This window comes from Corvus kubaryi, unplaced genomic scaffold (assembly GCF_017639235.1).
Source record: "Corvus kubaryi isolate FWS band 111438036 unplaced genomic scaffold, C.kubaryi_AGA036_p1.0 77, whole genome shotgun sequence".
Lineage (NCBI taxonomy): Eukaryota > Metazoa > Chordata > Aves > Passeriformes > Corvidae > Corvus > Corvus kubaryi.
Window position 1 is genome coordinate 920,084 of NW_024582064.1, and position 23,096 is coordinate 943,179.

The 23,096-nt window shown below is 45.5% G+C and overlaps 1 long non-coding RNA gene across 2 annotated transcripts; it reads left to right on the forward strand.

The window, feature by feature from the left end:
* The first annotated feature begins 929 nt into the window (after positions 1-929).
* Positions 930-22,662, forward strand: LOC121676038. 2 transcript variants are annotated; one of them, XR_006020342.1, is made up of 4 exons: positions 930-1,126; positions 5,887-6,004; positions 6,635-6,724; positions 22,356-22,662. It is a non-coding gene; the product is annotated as an uncharacterized LOC121676038 (long non-coding RNA). The 2 variants fall into 2 exon arrangements; XR_006020343.1 differs by lacking the exon at positions 22,356-22,662 and adding an exon at positions 20,419-21,102.
* The last annotated feature ends 434 nt before the right edge of the window (positions 22,663-23,096 follow it).

Sequence of the window (23,096 nt, forward strand, 5' to 3'; positions counted from 1 at the left end):
TATTAGTGTTTAAAGCTCAAACAGAGTCCATGCTTCCATTTTTACTGTTCAGAAGGAGGTGATACTGCTGACCTCTTAAAAAAAAAAAAAAAAAAGAAAGAAGGAAGGAAGAAAAACCTTTTGAAATCAACGTGTTAAAATATTTCCTTTTTTATTAAGATTTCAGGGGGTAAACTGGCTGAAGGGAGGGTTCAGTGGTGAGCTCGGTGGGTGGGTGTGTTAAGGAAGAGGTGTTTGAAGGAGTTTTTTTGGCTCTTTTTATGAAAACCATTGGAACTGGGAATTGATTGTCCTGGGCCACAGGTATGGGATGTGAGAGCACAAGCTGAGCAGGGCTGTGGGGGAGGTACTGTTTGGGACTTTCTTGCTGGAGGGATACTGGTGGCCAAAGAAGAAGACCAGCAGCTCAGGCTGGGGCAGCATTTCAGCAGGAGAGAGGTCCCCAGGACAGGTTATTTCAAGATCGGTGAAGGATGAGGAGCAGGAGCCAGATCTGTGAGCTGCCTGCAGATCTGCTGGGTGCCTTTGTTTCCCACATTTGTAAGACATATGTCTCAGTTTTGGAGACAAAATTTTACGAGGAAACGCTCTGGAATGAGCACCTCCTCCAAAGGGAAGGGGCCTCCCCCTTTCCTCTGCCAATGAGACAAATTGATAACAGCAGGTGAAAGTGAAAAAAAGGAACTGTTTATTAACACAGAACAAAACGGGGGAAAAAAGGGAAAAGGAGGGGGTGGGGAGCAGTCCCTGCAAGGAACCGGAAAGGATTGAGTAAAACAATTAGATGTTAACCCCAGAAACTTATCCTCTACCCACACACTTAGACACCCACCCACAGCAGAACAGAAAAACTCAAAAATACAACAAATGCCTGGAGAAGAAAAATACGCGGGCTGGCAACTGGTGCCCCCAGTCCCCGGGAAGGAGAATGAGAGTTCACACAGCAGCCTGGAGAAGGGCAGATGTGAAAAAAACCCTGTCGATTCTGCAGCGCCGGTCCTCCTCCTCGCAGCAGGCGAAGCTGGCAGACCTGTGTGCCCCCTCGCTCAATGGCCTGGCCTTCCTCGGGGTTCGGACCAGCCGGGGCCACCCCGCAGCTCCCCGGACCAGAGAGAAGGGAAGGAAGGTAGGGAGGCCAGGGGAAGGAAAGAAAAAAAAAAACCTTTTCCCAAGCTAGCAGGAACGAAAAACCACCAAGAAGCAGTGCCCTGGCCCCGGTGCCCTCCCTGCAGAGCACGGCGGAGCGCCGCTGCAGCCAGAGCCGCTGGACCGAGCCGCTGAACCGACCCGAACCCGGTCCTGCGGCTCCGGTCCCGTTCCCCGGGTCCGTCTTAAAGATACAGCGGCCTTGGGCACTGAGAGGACGGCTAAGGGACAAGCAGCCTCATCACATCACCCCGGGACAACATAACAGTAGATGGTGTCCTCTAAATTTCTAATACTTTCTATGCGTTTTCAGCCTCCAGTCTCTTGGTCAGTCCCAGTTTGCTGTTTCAACCCCACAGGCATTATTCCTGACTCCCACTCAGAGAGGTTGCAATCAGGTCATCTGTTCCTTGGATAATGTTTATATTTCCTTTATTGCTCACTTCTGCAGAACCTTTGATGCTCGGGAGTATTTCCCCTCCTTCCCTGCCTTTTCTCCGTTACTGCTGTAATTCCTTCTGTTTACCTGACTTTGGCTTGTCATGTGGCAAATCATCACATGAAAACAGCTGCAAACAAGATGTGTTTTAAAGAATTGTGCCTTTAAAATAGCTACAATGGAGCAGGATATTTGGAAAAACCTGATATATATATATATATGTGTGTGTGTGTCATGGTTTGACACTGGTTAAAACACCAGGCACCCATGAAAACCGTTCACTCACTCACTCTCCTCTGCTATAGCCAAGCAGAGGAGGGGAAAAAAACTGAAGTGCTCATGAGTTGAGATAAGGATTGGGAGAAAACATTCTAAGGGCAAAACAGGCTCAAATTTAAAGGTATAAAGTAAATTTATTATTAACGGAGTAAGAGGAGGATAATGAGAAGTAAAATAAGCCTTCCCAGCCCCTCCCTCTTTCCCACCAACAGCGCAGGGAGACAGGGCATGGACGGGGAGGGGGAGTGAGTATTGGTCAGTTCATTACCCAAGATCTTTTTCAGGTCGCTCAGGGAGAGGAGTCTTTTCTTTCTGCTATGCTGTGAGTCCCCCCCCACGGGCAAAACAGTTTTCCCAGAACTGCTGCGACGTGGGTCACCGGTCCACGAGGTGCAGTCTTTTAAGGATAGACTGCTCTAGTTTGGAAGCAAGGGCTTTCTCTCTCTATCTCTGGAAGCCAGGGCCCTCTCTCTCTATTCAGGTTCCCCAATGGATTGCATCTTTTCTTGCCTCCACTTGCTCTGGTGTGGGCACCTTTCCCATGGGCTGCAAGTGGATTTCTGCATCCCCCATGGACTTCATAGATTACAGGGGGACAGACTATTTCACCATAGTCTTCACAGACTGTGACTTCATAGTCTTCATCATGACTTGCAGAAGAATTTCAACTCCGATGATTAGAGCACCTCTGCCCCCTCTTTCTTTCCACTGACCTTGGTGCCACCATGTCTTTCTCCACGTATTCTCACTTCCTCCTCTTTTCTCCAACTAGAAGAAAAATTGCTGCTTGTAGGTATCATTATCAACAAGTTTCACTAATTCAAAGATTCTTGCAGCATCTCACAGTGCCAAGAGGTTGATCTCGTCTAGGTCCCACGTGAGAGAATCGCTCGCCATGTTTCTGCTGCCGGCCATGTGGACCCGCCATCACTGCGTGGGTGGTGGTGGCCGCCGTGGCGCTGGCACCATTCAACACCTCCCTTCATGCAGGGCGCCAGGAAGGAGAAGCCGCTGCCCTTGTCCTTCTGCCCGCACCATGGCTGGCTAGGGGCGGCCAGGCAGGCAAAGCTCACTGTGGGCCACACCGCAATGGCCACGGTGGCCGCATGTTTGCCCGCAGTGCTGGGATGCCCCCAGCAGCGGCAGCTTGCCACCCCTGGGAAAAAAACTGCCCACACATGTCACTGTTGTACCAAGAAACGGCAAGAATCACGACAGAGGTCCAAGGAGAAATGGAATTATTTTATTTTAATTACAAGCTGGATTATATAACTTGGTCCGCAAGAGAGCATGATACAATTGGTCCCTTGATCAACCACCCTCTAGAATGATAGGTGGAGGCTCCACAACGCCCACTCAAAATATTTTCTCTAGGGTACCAAAAACAATAGTTGGAAAACAAGTTTGCACCTGTGAGATAAAGTCTTGGTTTACAAAAATCTCAAACTGTTTCTCAGCTAGCTTGCATGAGAAAGAAAAACTTCACAGGATGCTGCAGCAGCTGGAAAATTCTTCTGCTCCTAGATTTTTAGTATCCACACATGCACTGTTTGGATTTGCTTCTTAAATATGTCTTCACAGAGGTGTTACCAAACTCTCTCATTGGGCCAGAGATTGGCTCTGCTGGACATGGTGGAAATTTGCAGCAGCTTCTCACAGAAGCCACTTTTGTGGCCCTTCCCCGCTGCTAAAAACCAGGCCATGCCAAATCAGTGCAGTATGATACCTGATATGATGTAGTTCAGCTTGCAAAACAGAAGCAAGGAGGAGGAAAGAAGGGGCAGGACATGCATGTGGCAGTGAGATGATATTGTTACAGGAGAACTGGGAGGGAGACTGGGGAGGGAATAGAGGCTGCTGCTCAGTTATATGTCAGGAGCAGTGGCTTGGATAGGGGAAAGTACAGGAAGAGGAAGCCCAGGTAATAATGGCTCAGCCTGCTCATCTCAACAAGTGTTTGGCTTTGTTTACGCAAGGAACTCCAGAGTGATTCTGGAGTGCACATGTTCATGGAACAGGTGTGAAAAGAAAACTGGGAAAGGAGCTTGGAAAATGTACCTGAATGGCTGTAGCTTTATGTTGCCAGTGCTAGCAATCCCAGGAAATTGCCCAGCTTGTTCCCTGTGCTGCAGAGGAGTGGTGCCACTGGGCCCAGAGTTGGTGCTGCTGATGCAACCACTGAACCTGGAAGGGAAGTGCCAACTCCTCCATGCAGGTCCTGAGACCACCATGTGGAAAGGTTCATCTTCCTCCTGCTGTCCCAGCGCAAGAGAAAATTGCCCCCACCAGTCAGGCCTCCTGCTGCTGATGCACACATCTGGGAAACCAGATAAATATGAGCATCATCCAAACCAAGCCAACAGGGAGGTTCAGGGACTGTACAGGCCTTCCAGTGTCTTTTCCAGTCCCTTTTTTTTTTTTTTTTTTTTTTTTTTGCAGGGAGCAGTCTCTTGAAAGCATTTTAATTAGTCCACGAAGGATAAGGGCAGGAGTCCTCTCTAGAGTGTCCCTCTGAGGGACTCCGGCCATGAGCTGGCAGCACATTGCTGGTCAAAGGCAGCCTGGCTGCTTTGCTGTATTTTGCCATGCATTTTTTCTTCTTTCCTTTTAGTGCAAGTTCTCAGTTGTTCATATTCTGATCACACAAGAGGAGCTATTTTCTGCAGCAACAACTTTCTGTGCTGGCTGTGCTCAGGCAACTCTGGCCAGGTGTTTGATTATCACAAAAAAGGTGCAGAAAAAGATGGTTCTCTAGGATATATATGAATGAATTTGAAGTACAGTGGAGTTTTTTGATTGGGAATTTTTTTGCAACTCATCTTGGGGAGCTGCCATGGGCAGAAGAGCCATGGCTGCCATGAGAGCTGGCTCCTGGGGTGGAGCTGGAAATGACACTGGGGTTCATGTTAGCTGGTGTTCTGTGTCTGCTTTGAGCACTTCTAGTCAGTCCTCAGAAAACCAATATCTCCTATGAGAAGCACCTAGAGAGTCATAAATACTGTAGGATACTAAGCACTTTCTACCCCCATTAAAGATGGATATGAAAATGGGTGTTTGTTTTGTAGAGAAAGCTTAAGGGATGTGTAAAATGCCATTGCAGAAAACAGTCATTTAGTTATTTACTTCTGCCTGAGATAAAGCCATGGAAGATGTGAGACCTAAAAGCAATGAAAGGAAATAACATAATGCAATATCCTATTGATCTGTGGGATTTGCTACTGCTTAAGATGACGGCGCCACAAGTAATGTCTGTAGTTGAACTAACTAGAACTAAAATAATTATAGGATGGAAACAAACCATGACAAAAACTCCTTAGGGCTCAAAGCTTTCTGCATGTCACTTGTTGGCTGGTGGGGTCCAGAGGTTTCTGCCATTCCTGTGTATTACTGCAGTGCCCAGTTACATGTGCTATGAGTGTTCTGTGTCTCACTCTGGAGCCACTGTTAACATTTCCCTGGGCAGGCTGAGTGCCAGGTCCTTGCCTGACAGAAGTCAATGTAGTGCTGCTGACTCTGGAAACAGCCTCCCCCTGCCACAGGCTCAGTCAGCTCCCTCCCACCCCAGCACCAGTAGGGAGCTCACTCATGAAATAAAATCAGAATATGTCCAGGTAAGAGGGAAAGAAATTAAGGAAAACCCTGCTTCTGCTAGGGGAATAAACAGCCTGGCATCCCAAAGCAAGTCAGGGAACAAGGTGCTGAGACTTGGATAGCACAAGGTAGCAGGGAAGGTGTGGAGTGATCAGTAGCATCATGACAGTAAGTAAATGATTAATGTTAATTATGGTGTGTTACGGATCTGTAGTGGAGAGCATTTTTCTTAATTCCAAGCCCTAGTTAATACATGGCTGTAATCACTAGCCCAGCAAACCCAGGTGACACACAGAACCAGTGTGAGAGCTAGGGGACAGGTGATAGTAAGGAGATAGCTTGACCTTTCCCTAAGCACCATTGCTGTGTGCACTAGAACAGCTTACTGTGGTGGATTCTGCTAAAATAGCTTTTATTTCTTCCTTTTTCAGGGTGAAGAGAGGGTCAGGTTCTTCAGAAGTTGGGGGGTGTGCTCACCACCCTTACAGAGCTTCCAGGGTACCCATGTCCAGGCTGGGTACTGAAATGCCTTGCTGTTTGAAGTAATAGGTAACAATTTAGATGATTTCTTTTCAGGATGCAGCAAAGTTTCCATTACACTTCAGGCCAAATACATTTTCTGCTATTAGAAAGAAAAAAATAAAAATAAAATCCAGTGACTGGAGGAACCAGGGCATTTTTTCAAGGGAAGGTTTGACTACTTTAACTGGCATTAAAGCTGATTGATGAGGACTCAGGTTGCATCATCTTTCATAAGGGAAACCTGGCTCACAGGAATAGCTTCTTCTCCAGTGATGTGCTGCTTCAGCAGGCAGGTCTTGGAGATGACACAGGGATTTAAAAACAAGCCCCCAAAGTTACCACATCAGCCCTCTGTGAAGCGATGCGTAACAGTTATTAATGAGAACAAGGCAGTCCACAGAAGACTGATGCTTTTCCTCCTGCGTCCCCATTTTCTTCCCCCAACCCCAATATCCATCTGTACCCTTGGATCTTACCAAATAGTCGTTAAGTAGAACTGTGAGTCTTCTCTTCACAGTAACAACTGGTCAGGAGACCAGGTGGGAGCTGAGACTTGTGCCATGGACATTCACACAGGCAGGGAAACGGGCTTCAGTTAAATACTCATAGGACTGGCTGTGGAAAAAAAGCCTTAAAATTTGTCTTCTGGGTTTTCAGCTGCACATCTAGGAGCAGGCGTTCATAAGGCTCTGTGTTTTTATCCACCAGCCCAAAAAGGTGTGATGGAAATATTCCTGTCAGAGCCAGGTAAGACAATTTCCCTTTCCATTCCTAATACCCCTTATGTTGCCATAATACCTCATTTTCCATGTTTACTTGCTTTTCTAAAGAGAGCCCCAAAGGCAGGTAAACAAAATCCTTTGCCTGTTTTGACTCCCTTTCCCTCTTGTGTGATGCTTCAGCACAGCTTTGAACAGGGCTCTGGTATCAGCCCACAGGGATTTCTGCCGGCTCCATAGCGCAGTGTCTGAGTCATACTCTAAAAATAGCCAGGAAAATGTCAGCCCAGCCAAAGTCATTGGCGGATTAACAAGGAATTTTCATGATTCTACCTACCTCCAGATATGCTCCTGATCTTAACTATGGAGCTGGGCTTTTAAAAAATAAATAAATTTATACTAAATTATGGGTAGTGAGTTAAAAAAAAACCCAGACTGTTAGAGGTAATGCAGAAACAGCTTTCTTTATCCTCCCCAGGAAAGGATGTGATCAGCAAAGGGCTAGAGGGACTGTCTGGCTGGAAATGCAGTGTGTCCTTTCTAGCAAGAAAAATGAGAAATTAAAAACTGGACAGGGCTAAAGATGAAGCAAATCTTTTGCCCTTGTGAGCAATGTGGTACTGTGACTGTGGTCTTTGTGGAAGTAGGAATGGTCTGGGGAGAACTATAAGCCAGGCTCTGGGACATGGTGGAGGATCAGCCATGGTGCCTGTGCCCAGCTGTGGGAGCTTGTCAGGCAGAGGAGTGTGGAAAGCCCCTTGACAGGAGGAGTTGCACTTGCCCAAAGGGGCAGATCTGCTTTACCAGGACTGATGCAGTTAAAATCTCCCTCCAGCACCAGTGTGCAGTGTCATTCAATGCCTGTGGATGAGCAGCTGGTCTCTGAGCTGTGGTTAGGCAGGGGAGCTGGGCCAGAGGTGCTGATGGAAGCAGGGAGGAACACCCCAGTGCCAGAAACATCTTTCTGCTGCAAGTGCTGAGGGTGTACCTGAAAGACCATCTGGCAGCAGCTCCATCAAGAGCCTTGGAAAGTAAATAAAATGAAACTAATTTCTCTAAAAGCCGATGTGGTGCCAGAGCAGGTGCTGAACCACTGCAGCAGCACCCTGTTGTGGCCACGCGTTCCCTTGGGCCAGGCACAGCAAATGCTTTGTTGTCCAAGTGTGGTACAGGCAAACCTGAAGTACCTCATATGAAGAAACAAGGGAATGAACTGACAGTGAGCAGATTGGGCACTGGTGCCTGACAGGTACTGCCAGATAATGCTTTGCTGGCAGAGTTACCTGTTCCCATTAATTAATTCTGGAAAAGTCTTTGCTCCTTGTTGCTGATTTCTTACATGGGACTCAGCCAAAGGCTGCTACCCACATGAGCAAAAGGAGAAGAGGAGGCATGCTCAGATGTGGCCAACCTGCTGGAAACAGCAAGGACAAGGGCGGGGATGCCAAAACCCTGTCCAGTAAATTGGTCTGCTTTGTGTGCCAGGCAGGGAGCATTGCTTTGCTGCAGCTTTGGCAGTCCCTTCACATCCCCTTGTGAGCTCCTCACCAGTGCTCAGGATACTGGGAGTCAGGACCAAAACAACAAAAGTGTGAATGAGCACACTGCCCCTGCACACAGTCCCTGAGTCATTCATTCAAGTAAATAAGCTTTTCTATACATGTTTTCAGGCAGTGTGTATGTTAAGTTACATGAAAAGATGTCTTGCTAGGGCTAGTAGCTAAACAAAACTGCCATTAATGACAAGGAAGAGAGGGGGAAAGCTTTTAGCCTGATATTTTTGAGGTGCTTTCCTTTAAAAGAGGAAGGAAATGACACTCTTTGACAGACCTCGGCATGCTTGATGCAGCACAGAAGGATGCTCTCTGCAGGTATGTCCTGCAAAAAGCTTTTCCACCTCAGAAGTCATTGCCTTCTCCCTGCACAGCTCTGGTGGGCAAATGAAGGTGAAATCACATAAAAGAAACAGTGCTGGAGTGGGGCCCCCCTGTGAGAGGTCCTGCTGCCTCCATGGCATGGATGTGCCTTTGCATCCAGCCGAGTAGATGCTCATGGGGATGCTGTGATACCCCTGGCATCATTCCCTGTGCTCACCCTATAAAGACTGACCTGTGGTATTGCCTGAGTCAGTGGCTGGGAGGGCTGAGGGGCACTCATCAGAAAAGGGGTCACATTGACACCCAGTGATGCTGCAGAGGTGTCTTGACTGATGGCTGATATCTCTGTAGGAACAGGTTCTTTGCCCCCATACAGGTTCTTGTTCCTCCTGAGTTCACTGCCTCACTCCTTTGAAATTTAAGGTCACTGACCCATGGAGGAACTACCTTCTTGTCAGCTTGCTGAGCTTCACAGATGAGTGAGCACTGCCTCCAAGGCTGATACTCAGCTGCTGGGCATGCGGAACAGTCAGGATGTGCAATGTGCTCTCCTGGATCCCTCCTTTACCAGGTAGAGGTTTTCATTTCTTGCAGAGGAAGGATAACTCCTCTCCAAATGCACCTCCCTCACTGTGCAGTGCAGAAAGCTTTATGTGCCTCAGTGAGGGAAGAGGGAAGACAGGGTTGACCCTGTCTTTGGATGTCTCTGGTTCACAGTGCCATAGAAAGATATATTTTCATGCTAAGTGGAGTGGCCCCCCTTTTCCAACTCCTACCCAGGCTCAGGTGCTATTGGAGATAGAAGAGAGGTGAGAGAACAGTGATGTGCTTCACAAAGAGGATGCAGAGGTGGGGGCAGATAGATTGCTTAATGCAATCTGAAATCTAGATCCAGAGCAAGGGCAAGGCTGTGGATCGAGCAGCACAGCAAAGCCCATGGAAGTGACCTGGCTGTTGTTTGAACTAATGTAATTGTTAAAAAGAGGTTTAAACGTTCAAAGGGATGAAGTGTTTCAATCTGTCTCTGATGCTGCTTACCACTGAAATATATGCTGTAAAAAAGAAAATATTTCTGCCAAGTGACTTGTAAATAAGTACTCTTCCATGACCTCTGAGCTTTAGGAGATGCATTTTTATAAGCTGGATAAATGCAAATTAGCAATAATGTTTCCCTGATTTGTCAGTCCTTCCTCTTGCACTGAGGACAATGGAGATGCAGCAGATAATGGGGAGTGCAGCAGTTTATCTATGCTAGGAGAGGCCTCTTCATTCTCAATAATCAAAGAATAGTTTTTCATGCCCATGATGGTGTCGTAATATGCTCCCACCATCCATCAGTGTTCCCCTGCACTGTAGCCCCATCTGTCATCCCTCATAAATAAGTTTGAGAGATGCAATTTGTTAAGCAGGCAGTGCAGCTTTATCGAATAAGTATTTCAGGACCATAGATAATAAAGCAGAGTGAGGCATGAATGAAAATCTCCTCCATGAAAATATCCTACAGATATTTTATACTATTCTGGCCATTACCAGACCACCTTTCATGTGAATATGTGGGTAAACATCTGGAAAAAATGTGGGCACCCCTGGTTACAAAGGCCATTAGCAGAAAGGGAGACTGTCCATGTTGGCACATGTGAACACAAAATACCAAGTTTCAAATATAGATCATCGTAGTCCAGAGACACATCTGAAATAGACCAGCATAAATCTGTTGATGTGTTGATTTGCACCAGGTGGAAGCTACTGTTTTCTTCCCCATGGTGTCACTCTGTTTTCACCCTGGTCTGGGGTCTACTGATTGGTAATCAAAGGAAAAATCCCAAACCTTGAAATTATTCCTGCACCCATGCTCATGAACTAAGATGCAGCTGCTGAAGTATCATTTGGAAATACTTTTAATAGCAATAATTTTTAATTTTGTCCTTCTTCAAAACACAGGTCTACACATGAAAATTAAGGTGGGTCATGGGAGGTGTGGATTTATACTGCAATATTTGTATCTGAAGGATTCATTGGAGCATAATCTTATTCTGGGAGGAAAAAAGTAGGCACTTAATCCAGATCAATATAGTTCACTTTCAGACTTAAGCTTGAAGAAGTTGAATTTGTCTTAAATGTGTCTGAGGAGTTAGTTTGGAATTATTACACAGGTTATCTGTTACACTGGAGTTTCATTCTTTGAACAGATTACCAGATTCCACTTATTATTTTTCCCCCTTACCTTTTTTCTCCTCCTCCTTCTCCAATTACTTTGATACTCAGCTACTAAAAAGCAGACAGGAAATGCTGAGAGAGTGACCTAGAGCTGGCAGCCAGCCCTTGAAAACCTCACTAGGTCAGAACAATGTTTCCTTAGCACTGGTTTTTCCTGCTTTCTGGAACTACTACTGGCACTTTATTATCAAGATGATCAGAAGGTAAATGCCCCTCTACAAATTGTCTAGGTTTGGGGTTTACTTGGTTTTTAACAGGAAATGTGGTGGAAACAGATGCCTAACTCTTTTGCACATTATCCACCTGTGACTGGGACTCCTGTTTCTTGTATATGTTAAATGTCATGGACTGACTACATCACCCTCTCAATATCCTGATGATGGTCTGCAGGGAAGTGCTCTCTCAAGGTCCTTCTGCATTAGAAATGCATATTTCTTAATTTTGATCCAAGCAAGACACAACTCGAAGCTTAAACAGAATTTACTTTGTTGATTGTCATCTATTACAGATGATTACCGAGGGTGTTTCTGATTCACAGATCCCTTCAGTGTTGTTCTTACCCCAGGTTGTGTTTGATATCTGAAGATGTCAGAACTTTCCTTTATATTTGGGACACTGAGGACTCTCACAGATTTGAACGAAGGGTATTAGGTATTTTTGCAGGCATAATCAGAGGTTGGGGTCTAAAGCTTAGAGCCAACTGTTGAAACTTGAAGGTTTGGCTCCAAGAGGCATTTTCAACTACACGATGTTTTTTTACAAAAACAATCACAGAACTCTTAGGTGTACTAGTTTGAAAGCAAACCAGTGGGAGATTGCAAGTAAGAACTACAATTTAACGGGAAAATTAAAATAAAGGCAATAGTACATAAACACTGGCTTAAACTGACAAGGAGTCAGAACATAACCTGACACCCTGTTGGTCAGGGTGGTGGCACCAGTCCGATAAAATGGTGGCTACAGTCCTGTTGGTGTGATGGATGTGGTGCTGTTGAAGCAGTGATCCTGTAGAAGGGTCTGGTCTTTCTCTGGAGGTGCAGTGGTGGGTATCAAGCTCCCTTCCTCTGGGAATCCAGTGGTAATGCTGCCTATGGTGTTCCAAGCCTCCAATTATATCCAGGTAGGAATGTTTGGTTCCTCCCCCTGGGCAGAGCATCTGACAACGGGATGATGTGATTCCATGAGTCACTCTGTGAGACCTTGATGGCCCATTAGCGGAGATAGCTCTCCAGAAGGAGTTATCAGGGATGAGTCACGGAGAAGATAAAGAACACTGCCCCCTATATCTTAACAACTTACATAGATGGTAATAGAATATATTCTTTTTGTTACATCTTACATTGTAACCTAATACATGAGGGTTGGAAGGGACCTCTGGAGGTCATGTAGTCCAACCACCCTGCCAAGGCAGGGTCACCCACAGCAGATTACACAGGAATGTGTCCAGGTCGGCTTGGAATGTCTCCAGAGAGGGAGATTCCACAACCTCCCTGGGCAGCCTGTTTCAGTGCTCTGCTACCTTCATGTTGAGGTGGAACTTCTTGTGTTTCAGTTTATGGCCATTGCTTCTGGTCCTGTCACTGGGCACCACTGAAGAGAGCCTGGCACCATCCACTTGGCACCTGCCTTTGAGATATTTACATACACCAGAAATCAGTCAGAATGAGAAGAAAACACTATAAAAATGTAGATAGGCATGAAGGCCTGTGACTGCTTTCCTGAAACGTGCAAGCAACAGCTGGGCCTTCTGTTACCCAAAATCATAGAATTGTGGAATGGTTTGTGTTGAAAGGGACCTTAAGGATTACATAGTTCTAATATCTGGCTATGTGTTTGTGTGAGATTGTCTTCATTTCTATAGCAATTTCTTTCTGTATCAAGAGCTTGCTTCCTTCCCCCTCCTTGCTTTTTTTAGGAAAGAAAAAAAAATCAGTGTGATCCAGACACACGTGACTTTCCAATCTCTGAAAAGCTCCATTTCTCCTCTTGCCTTGAGAGCAATTACACTTCATCTTTTCAGAGCAAGCCACAAATGAAATAAGTCAGGAAGTTGTGCAGAGAATGAAAAGCATTTCTGGCTGCTTTTCTCTCAGATATCAACAAATTGATTTCTGAGATTTTTCCATTATACACACATGCATTTTGAAATATGTTAGGGCTAGTGATTATTTTATGTAAAATTGATCCAATCTTTTCTGAAGTTGTTGTACCAGATTACCTTCAATACTTTTCAATCTAAAATGTTCTGATTAACTACCTTGAATTTCCACAACTTGTTTTCATGTCTACAGAAATATCACTTCTGTGCAAAGATAGGCTGCCAGAAAAGCTGAGTTCTGAGATATAAAATAGCTATTTCTCCTAAATTACTTGTAAAATTTTAGAGATTGAATGCTTAAGCCTTCATTCCACACTACAAAATATGCAATGACACAGACTTTGGTCTTTATGTGAAAGCCATCTGTGCTTCTACAGGGAAAAAAAACCCAAAGTAAAATATTTTATGGTCATTATTTTCAATCCTAATTTTCTCTTGTCTGTGGTTGGTGATTTGTAATGAGCTATGAGCTGTGGACTTTTGATATAGTTGCTGCCCATGAATGCTTCTGAATGGGGAAGAAAAAACCCACAGGTCATCAAGTTTTTCTTTGACATTTGACAGCTTCTAGAAGGGGACAAACCAAAGTCATTAATATGAGTTTACAAAGCTATTGATAATGCATGTGCATACAATATAATAATACATCATAAATCTACAGAGAAACTGTCATAGGTTAGCAAGCATAGTCCCGGAAGGGATGTTCTTGCTAAGGGGCGCTTACAGTTTCCTCTGGGACCTGATAGAACCTATCAGCTGGCCAGTTTGAATATGGACAATTCTTTAAGCCACTTAAAGTTGTGACCGCCTCTGTGATACACACTTAAGAATAGACAAACTCCCCCCCCAAGCTCTCTCTCGTTTCCGGCGCTGGGACAGGTGGCTGTGGGGCCCGAGTGGGGGCCAGCGGGCCCGGCCAGGCCCTGCTTGGGCCAGGCCAGGCTGGGCCACGGCCATCCTGAAGCCATGGGCCTGTTCCAGTCATGGAACCCCCCCACTGCCTTGCCGTGGGCAGCCGGAGCGGCTCGGCTCTCCCCCCTCTCCACTTCGATAAGAAAAATTCAACATTCCAGCTGCAAAGCTGCAAGGCCGAGGTGAGATTAACCCTTTTATTGCTGTGAAGAGCTGAAAACCCTAGGGAAGAGAGAGAGGAGGTGCTTAAAGCTGAAATTCTGTTGTGAAGCTATGATATATAAGAATATCCCATTGTAATTCCATGAAGATATGGGGGGTGGAGTGTTCAGCTCGTAAGCAAAAGCACCTGCGCTGAGATAGGCAGATGCTGACGCAGCTGTAATTTCATGAGAAGTTTGGACAGGGAGAGATGGACCAGACGAGGACTTTTGCTCCAAACAGGAAAGGAGAAAACCTCAGTCCCTAGAGATGAACCTGATGAGGACTTTTGCTCCAAATGGGAAAGGAGAAAACCTCAGTTCCTAGAGATGCTCCCAGAGATAGTCCTAACGATGAAGATGAGGAAGACCCTTTGCTCCCAGGGAAGGAGAAGGGCCTCTGTTTTTGTTTCTGAACGGCTCAACCTTAAAATTGTACCCCAAAAAACTTCAAGAGTGGACCCTTGAACGTGGGAAAACCAATTGCTAACTGTGTATGACCTTGAACAAGCTGCAAGTCGGGGGAAGGGACTCACATGCAGGCAGAGAGACTCCTCTTCCTAAATGGACTGAACAATATTTGGAAGTGGGTGGCTGTCTCGTTGTGATAATGTTTTCACAGCATGAGCAAGAAGAGACTTCTCTTTCTAAATGGACTGAACAAGGTTATTATGGAAGTGGTAAACAGACTGACCATCTTAAGAGTTGTCTTTTCACATTGTCAGTGGGAGAAGGGAGGAAGGTGGGGGGAGGAGAGTTCTGAAGGTGTGGTATAATTTTTTTTCCTTCTTTTAGGTCTGTTAGTAAACTTCTTTATATTCTTTCAAGTTTGGTGCCTGCTTTGCATTTCTCCTAATTCTTACCTCTCAGCAGATAAACAGTAATGAGTATTTTGGACCAAACCACTACAGAAACTAATGACGTTTATCCATGGGGAAACTTTAGAACAGTATTGAGAATCATTTCAGAGCTTCCAACTGGTAAAAATGTTCACTTGTTAAAAGACTGGCTGTTGTTAATAGAAATTTTCAGTGTTTTGTACCTAAAATTATTTCAACCTTGGAATCAGTTTAAGACACCCGACGAGTTACTTAGAAAGGAGTTTTTTTTTTTTTTGTATGTTGCTATATTTATGGACTGCCCTACATAATTTATAGCTGATATTTTATGGGATAGTGTTGCATTTTCAAAAGTATGCTTAACTACCCAGCATAGCTAAGGACTAAGTAATGCCTCTGGTGCCCTACCTGTTGTGAAACGATTTCCTAGTTAGTCATACCTAGAAAAACTAATGCAAGTGCTGAAAGTGGTTTCCTGTTGCTGGTTATGTGCCACTAACAACTCTGCTTCTGGATGCTGCATAGGAAAAAAAAACACAAAGCAGCTTTTTTGTATTTCAGTGGAGCATATAATACTACTTGAAACGTGTATTTCTTGACAAATTATTTTGAAAGAGTAACTCAATACATCCTACTTTTTTCTTTTTAGGACAAAATAGAGATTTCAAGAATAATTAGTTCCACTAAGACAGCCATGGTGTGCACATTGATATACTTACTATCTGTGAGATAATGATTTTTCTCCATGAATCTATTAAGTAAATTCTTCCACTATCAATCTTAGGTACAGGCATATTATATTCCCTTTCTGATTTATCATTGCTGTCATCTTTTATTTATTCTGTCATCTTTGGTTTGTTAACTGTTTTTTCTTTCCAAAGGTATTTTTGAGCCTTCTGATAGGAAACCCTTTCTGAAATGGTTCCTTTAATTCTTTGTTGTTCTGGCGTCTCATCGCCATGTTCAGTCATACTTAAACCCTCACACAATCTACTTTCCTTTCTGTCTTGGGGTGATTTTATGATTATTAGTCTATTCCCTGATCATCTGCCTTATGCCCAGAATTGGTTGCTGTAGCTTTAAGGTGGGTCTGGGGGGAGGGGGGAGCTTTGGGGCTCTTCAGCAGGCTTTCCCAAAGCATCACTCTCCAGGTGTCCAGCATGCTGTGAGGTCTGGGGGTTTTTTTGCTTGGCTAGTTTGGGTTTTTGTCAGCTTAGGCAAGAAGGTTTTTTTTCCCTTCCCTGGCCTTGGAGAGGCTGCAGTAGCAATCCTTCAGCATCTTTTCGAAGTGAACTCGATGGTTTGGTTTTGGTCCGAGATCAGAGACCGGCAGGAAAGGCAAGAGGCCACTCCATTTTGGCCCCATGTTCCAGAAAAAGCTGAGATGGCGAGAGAAAGCACAAATGCTTCTTTGGCTGTGAAGAGGGGACTGATGCCAGAGATTCACCAGGTTCACATCTGTTTGCCGGAACTGCTGCTTGAATCTACTGGGGGTTTTGTTTGTTTGTTTGTTTTTCTGAAAACCTGCGTGTTGGAGGTTAGGATTTTTTTCTTTTTTTTTCTTACTCTCACAGAATTTTGTCTCATTTTTTGCTAAGAGACAATCACGACCAATATTTAAGAGAGACAAAAGATGTAGCCAAGGAGGAGGGGGAGAAGTGCAGCTGGCTTCGCTCTCGCAGCTGAGGGGCCTTCTCGAGGGAAGGGCAGAGATACCATGAGAATTTGGCTGGGGGGTGAGGGGCTGGGCTCAGCTCCTCTCTCTGTCTCACTCACTCTCGGGGTCGGAGGAGGGACGGCCGGTCTGTGGTTGCTGGGGAAGAATTCCAGCAGACCTCTATCTCTTACTGCTCCTACCACAAGTGAGCCTTTGCTCGTAAGAGCAGCTGTTGAACTGGGACCTTATTAACACCTGACCTGACTGGAAAAGGACCCTCACCATCTACTCAAGTGCCTCAGGGGAATACCCAGGACCCCAGTGCCCCTCTCCACTCCGAGGGAGCCTCTCCCAGCTGCGTTCGGGAGCCCAGCTGCAGCTGCCCAGCCCGGCCATTTTTCTGCCACTGCTCCGGGTTTTTCACTACACTGTAACCCAGCACTGGGTGCCTGCCAGGACACCCCCCATGGATCCCACTACAGCTGCTGAGTTTCTGATACATTTTGCCTGCTAACCTGGGTGTGCCCACCCCTGCCCTTCCAGCCGCTGCTCCAAGGTTCCTGCTACAGCCCATTTCACCATCTGGAGGGGTACCAGGACCAGCTTCCCCCCCATGAGTTTGCAAAGGAAAGCCCCTTCTCTCTCTCTCTGTCTCTCCCCTCCCACCGGTGGAGCTGCCATTGCCATGTGGAGAGAGACGGCCGAAACTCGCGCCACAGCGCCCCCTGCAGGCGCGGGGGAATCATCGCAGCCGCCCTGCCTGGCCGGGAGCCACCAGCGCCCCTGCCGGCTGTGAGCGGAACTGCACCCAAGGGGAAAGGGCCCGTGGCCGAGAGAGGCTGGCACTGGCTTCTGGTTCTGCTTGCTGCTGCTGCTGCTGTTGTTGTTTGTCTTGTTATACATGTACAAACTAGTAAAGAGCTGTTATTCCTTTTCCCATATCTGTGCCTGAAAGCCCCGTAATTTCAAAGTTATAATAATTTGGAGGGGGGGGATCATATTTTCCATTCCAAGGGAGGTTCCTGCCTTCCTTTGGCAGACACCTGTCTTTCAAACGGAGACACTGCGCCATTTTCTCCCCACCACATGGTAAACTGCTGTTGCTTTCTTTTGTTTCCCTGGCATTTGGGGTTTTTGTTCCAGTGTGTCTGTGTGCGGGGAGGGGGGGGTAAGGTCTGACAGTTCAATATGTAACATTTATTTACCTTTTACTGTGCCATGTGGGCACTCTGTTGCTCAATAAATGGTTGGGGGGGTTTCTTCCACTTTCATTCCCTAGTATTCATTTCTCATAGGCAAAAAGACATTGTTGGAATCCTTTTTTTTTTAGAAGAAACACCCATTCCAGAGTGTTTTTCTCCTAAACTTGTCTCTAAACCGACACTTTCCCGCTATTATCAAATGACTCCTTCAATTCCTACATTATTTATGATCTCCAGGTCACATTGGTTTTGCTGCTCTTGGTAGGTTGGTTTGTTTTTCCCTCAGTGAATAGCATCTCTTACCCTTTTCTCTGTAATGGGCAGATGCTTATGCCACTCAAATTGGGCTGATGCTAAGCAGCAGGATTAATGGGGATAAGGCTTTCTGTGTGTGATGTGATTTCTCTTCTGAAGCTATTCATGTTTTTTTAGTGGTTTGTATTTTGGAGTTTTTTTCTTACCTTGAAATTGTGCAGTGAAACTAGGCAACTTCATTCTGCTGTGGTGGAGCAAGCCTGACCCTGCTCACATCCCATCATGATGGAGAAGAAGAAAAATAATGCAGTGATAGAGAGGACAGTGGCTCTCCTTTGATGCTGTGGGCCTATGTAATCCTAGCCAAAGTACTGAGATTTGCCTCCAACTGAAGTTGAAAAAGACAGCCAGAAAGAAACCACCCCTGGCAAAACTGAGTTGCCCAGAGGAGCTAGAAAAAGAGATGGATGTGTCCTTGTGCTAGTGCATTGCTTTCTGCTCATCACCTGCACTTGCCAGGACCTGGCAGAGTTGACTGCATACATCTTGGTATGAATTGCCAGCATGTTTTTGTTGACTGAATTCTCCTGTGATGCAAGAAAGCAGGTAGCAAGACACTGAAATAATCTGCCGACATTAAAACACTGTGGTAGTTTGATGTGCTGCCTCAGTCCTTGTAATTTCTTCCCTTTCGTTGTTCTTCATCCCTTCTTCCATACATTTCTATTTGTTGTCTCTTTCTCTGCCTCTATTTCTATATTTACATATACTTTTCTCTTCTCTTCCCTTCGACTTTAAGCCATTTCCTTCTGTGTTCTCCTTTCATTTCTCTCATCCCTTTCTTTCACTTTCATTTCACAGTAGCCAAGAATGGGTTGAAGAAATTATTCATCTTCCTCTCTTAGTCCTGGCACAAATTACTGAATGGCTCCAAGGCACTGTTTTTCCCTGACTTCCGATGCTAACAAGTGATGACTTACCACCAGTAATCTAGATGGGGTATGAGCCTCCATCAGAAACATTTTTGTTGCTTTTGCTGTTTCTGCATATGTGTATCAGAGTAGGTACCCTGGAGCTTTATACTAATATGTTTTGATCCAGTGCCATAAATAAGGGAAAGCTTAGATTTGCCTTAGAGGGGAAGACATTAGGACCTTTTTGGATGTCTGGAAAGCAGGCAAGTACTGAACCGAATTAACCTGGAGCTGTTTCCATAGCTTGCAGCCACTATGCTAGGTCTAGCTCCAGCTCCAAAAAGCCCTTGTATCAGAGGCTAGCTGTGTGATAGTAAGGAGACTGGTGGAGAAGCCGTCTGAGCATCCAACCTGGCACTGTTGCCAGTAAAAGTAGGTATTTTGTGTGGAGACAGAAACACTGATCCCAGATTCTCAGCAGCTGCTTTGTGGGCAGCCAGGAGGAGTGGGATGGAGAGAGAGCAGCAGCTCACAGCCTCCCAAAGACGTGCTTTTGTTTGCTTGTTAAAATTGAGTGATTTACTGTGGCTTAATTAACAAAGAAACCCAAATGAAGACAAGCTCCCTGTAGCTATGGCTGTGCAACCTCTGGGTTGCATCAGCATGACTTCTCCATCATCTGAAAGAGTAGTGGGATCTGGTTTTACCTGGGGTGGCAGAACAAGGTAGCAAAGACTAAAACTGTGCTGATTATAAGCAGAACAAAATGACAGATATATCTTGGGGATGGCTTATTATCCCATACTGGTTTTTGGGTTTTTGTATTGCTTTGTTTTGTTTTGTTTGTGTCTGGGGTGGTGGCTGCAGCTACCCCTCCCCCCATCCTCCCTGCCTTCAGGGGTATCACGATGTTTGGGAGCTAAGCGGGGTTTCCGGAGGGAGTTGGGGGCAGGGCAAGGGGCAGGCCCTTCGTTCTAGGCAGGCTGTTCGACTGGACACATACAGCCGGTGTCTCTGACCAGGGATATGGCTGCTTCTGTGGGTTTTGCCTGTTTCTTTTTGTTTCTTTTGCTTCGGCTCTGTGACTGGGCTTGCTGGCTTATTTCTCCACTGATCTGCTGTTGAGAAGCCCAGAGGCAGTGCGTGCCGCGCCAGCACCTGGGAACACCCTTGTTCCCTGCTGGAGATTACCCCACTCCGCATAGCCTGGACCCAGGGACCAGCCAGCAATGGTGAGAAATCCTGGGAAGCCTCTCCCTGCCTTGTTTGGGGAGCCGGGCTGCCACTGCCCAGCTCCTGTCCTTTCTTTGCCACTGCTCAGGGGTTTTGCTACACTGTAGCTTTTCACCCCCAGCCAGGACAACCTGCAGCTCCAGCTACAGCTGCTGAGTTTGTGATACATCTCATCTACCACTCTACGATTTTTCTCATCCTGGCTGTTCCAGCTTGCTGTTTCCGAGGTTTTCCTCTACAGCTCCTTTTACTATCCAGAGGGGGATCGGCTGCCCCTGGGGATTCATAAAGGAAACCCCTTCTCCATCTCTTCTGCAGGCAGAGCTGCCATTGCCATGTGGAGAGAGACGGCCGAAACTCGCGCCACAGCGCCCCCTGCAGGTGCAGGAGAATCATTGCAGCTGCCCTGCCCGGCCGGGAGCCACCAGCGCCCCTGCCGGCTGTGAGCGGAACTGCACCCAAGGGGAAAGGGCCTGCGGCCGAGAGAGGCTGGCACTGGCTTCTGGTTCTGCTTGCTGCTGCTGCTGCTGTTGTTGCTTTTGTTTGCCTTGTTATACATGTACAAACTAGTAAAGAGCTGTTATTCTTTTTCCCATATCTTTGGCTGAAAGCCCTGTAATTTCAAAGTTATAATAATTTGGAGGGAGGGGGATTATATTTTCCATTCCAAGGGAGGTTCCTGCCTTCCTTGGCAGGCACCTGTCCTTCAAACTAAGATACAGATATTAAACTTTTAATTGGATTTTACCTTAAAATAAGAGCTTTAATTTACTTTAGATGTACTTCACTTACAACAGTAGCGTACATAGCTCGGAAACCTCTCAACTCTTTTTTTCTTACATCTGAACCATAACCTTCCTGTTTGTCTCAGTTTTCAGAAACCTCTAAAACTACAAGTTTCTCCAAAATGTTGCAATTCAGGACTGTCAGAAATTCTGCTGTGGCAATGTGATCACAGTGTGTTTACTGATATTTTCATTTGAAAATAAAATTGGCAAATGATTCACTGCATACTGTCACACTTTAGTACTGGCAAATACTTCTTATACATTGTCTATAAATAAATGCATGTAGATAAAATGTATTATCTGTAATTTACAAAAGTTCATGTTTTGCAAATGAAAAAGTAACACTAACGTAAGTTATTAAAATTTTCATAAGCTCAAAACCCTTACCAAAAAGGTTGTTTGTGGGTGTCTACACCCCCTCAAGTGTAATGTGTAAAATTACAGTTTAAGTCAATACATAAGTGTCTTGGGGTGGTTTTGTGATAATACTTTATTCCCTAACAGTCTGCTTTATGCCCGGAAATGGCTTCTGTAGCTTTAAGATGGACCCAGGGGGTGGGGCAGGGAGCCTTGGGCTCTGGTGCGGTTTGGTTCAAACTCTTTCTCTCTGAGTGCTCCGGTGGCATGGACCAGGACACTATATTGTTCCTTTTGTTGGATTCGTTTTTCACTACTGTTGGGGAAGATGAAACAGGAAAGCCTTATAAATATGATTGCCTGACAAAAGATTTTGAGAATATGAAAACTACAGGCAACATCGAAATGAAAGCCACTTTTGAAATACCAAGTCTTAGTTACTGAACAACTGGAAAACAATGGTATGGCCAACTGAAGGTAATCCCCTCTTGATTGAACAATACCCTCTGCTTGCAGGCAGGTCCAAGGGTCAGAGCAGACCCTACTAGCTCAGCAGAAGGGGTCCAAAGAGTAGTTTTTAGAAGTTAAGATGTAACACTCTATGGTAATAGAAGAACTCTTATAGGCTGTATGTAAATGCTATAGGATTTGTATCTTGTATTAGATTGGTTAGTGACAATTAGAATATTCAGTACAGATGATGATTTATTGTATTGTAACCAGGACTTCACGTTTCCATTCCATCCTATTCTCATCACTTCTTCTTCACTCTCATTCCTCTCGCTCTCTCTTACCCGCTTACTCTCTTGCTCTCTTGGGCCTGCTCAGAGCTGCCAGCTGCAGCTCTAAGCAGTGCCCCTATACCCACGCCCTTTGCAATAAACCGCATGTTCCAAGATCTGACTTCAGAGATCTCTCGTCGCCGCCTCAACCGACCGTCTACGCCCTGTCCAGACTGAACCCACACCCCAAGCTCCTACAACTAGGTTGAAGCAAGAAGTTTTTTTCTTCCCTTCCCCTAGCCTGGAGGCTGTACTGCGAATCATCTCAGCAGCTTTTTGGGTTTTTTTCCCTTGAACTGTTTAGGCTTGGCTTGTTTTTTCTTTCCAGCCCATCCAGGGAGCCAGCTGCCCGAACCCGAGACCTTGGAGAAGCTGAACCTACACAAGACAGGACACTAAAACCCACCACTTGTGAAGAAGAGACTAATGCTAGAAAGGTTCCCATCTATTCTGCCCGAGCGGCCATCTGAACTCCTGTTCCTCCCATCCCCTGAGACAAAGAAGGCCAGCTGCCATCTTTGCCTCTTGGCCACATGGCAAGGGGAGGGGAGTGGGGTGTAAGGTTCAATTTTTTTCCTGTGCTTTGCGGGTATCTTGGTTTGTTAATAAACAGTTTTACTTTTTTTTCACTTTCACCCACAGGTATTCAAGTCCTCTCATTGGCAAAAAGGGATTACTGGAGCCCTTCTTTTTAAATGAAACATTCATTCCAGGGCGTTTTCTCCTAAATTTGTCTTCAAAACCAAGACAATAAGGTTCTACACATAGCTTCATGTGCAGTGGCAAACAGGATGGGAGTGCAGCTTGGAGTATGTCTATCAAGTATACTAGATTTCTGGAAGGTTTAGGAACAAATTTGAGCACGTGCAGTATAAAGCACAGATATGATCCTCTCTGATACAGCAGATTTCATTTGTATGGTGTTCTAAAGGCCTTCTCTAACACAAATTTCTACCCCTAAAATTAGAAATAGAGCTCTTCATGCAAACATACTTCTTCCTGACTATTGATTTCTAGCATACCTCTGATACATTGCTCTCTAAACTAAGAAAAAAATGTAGCAGATTTT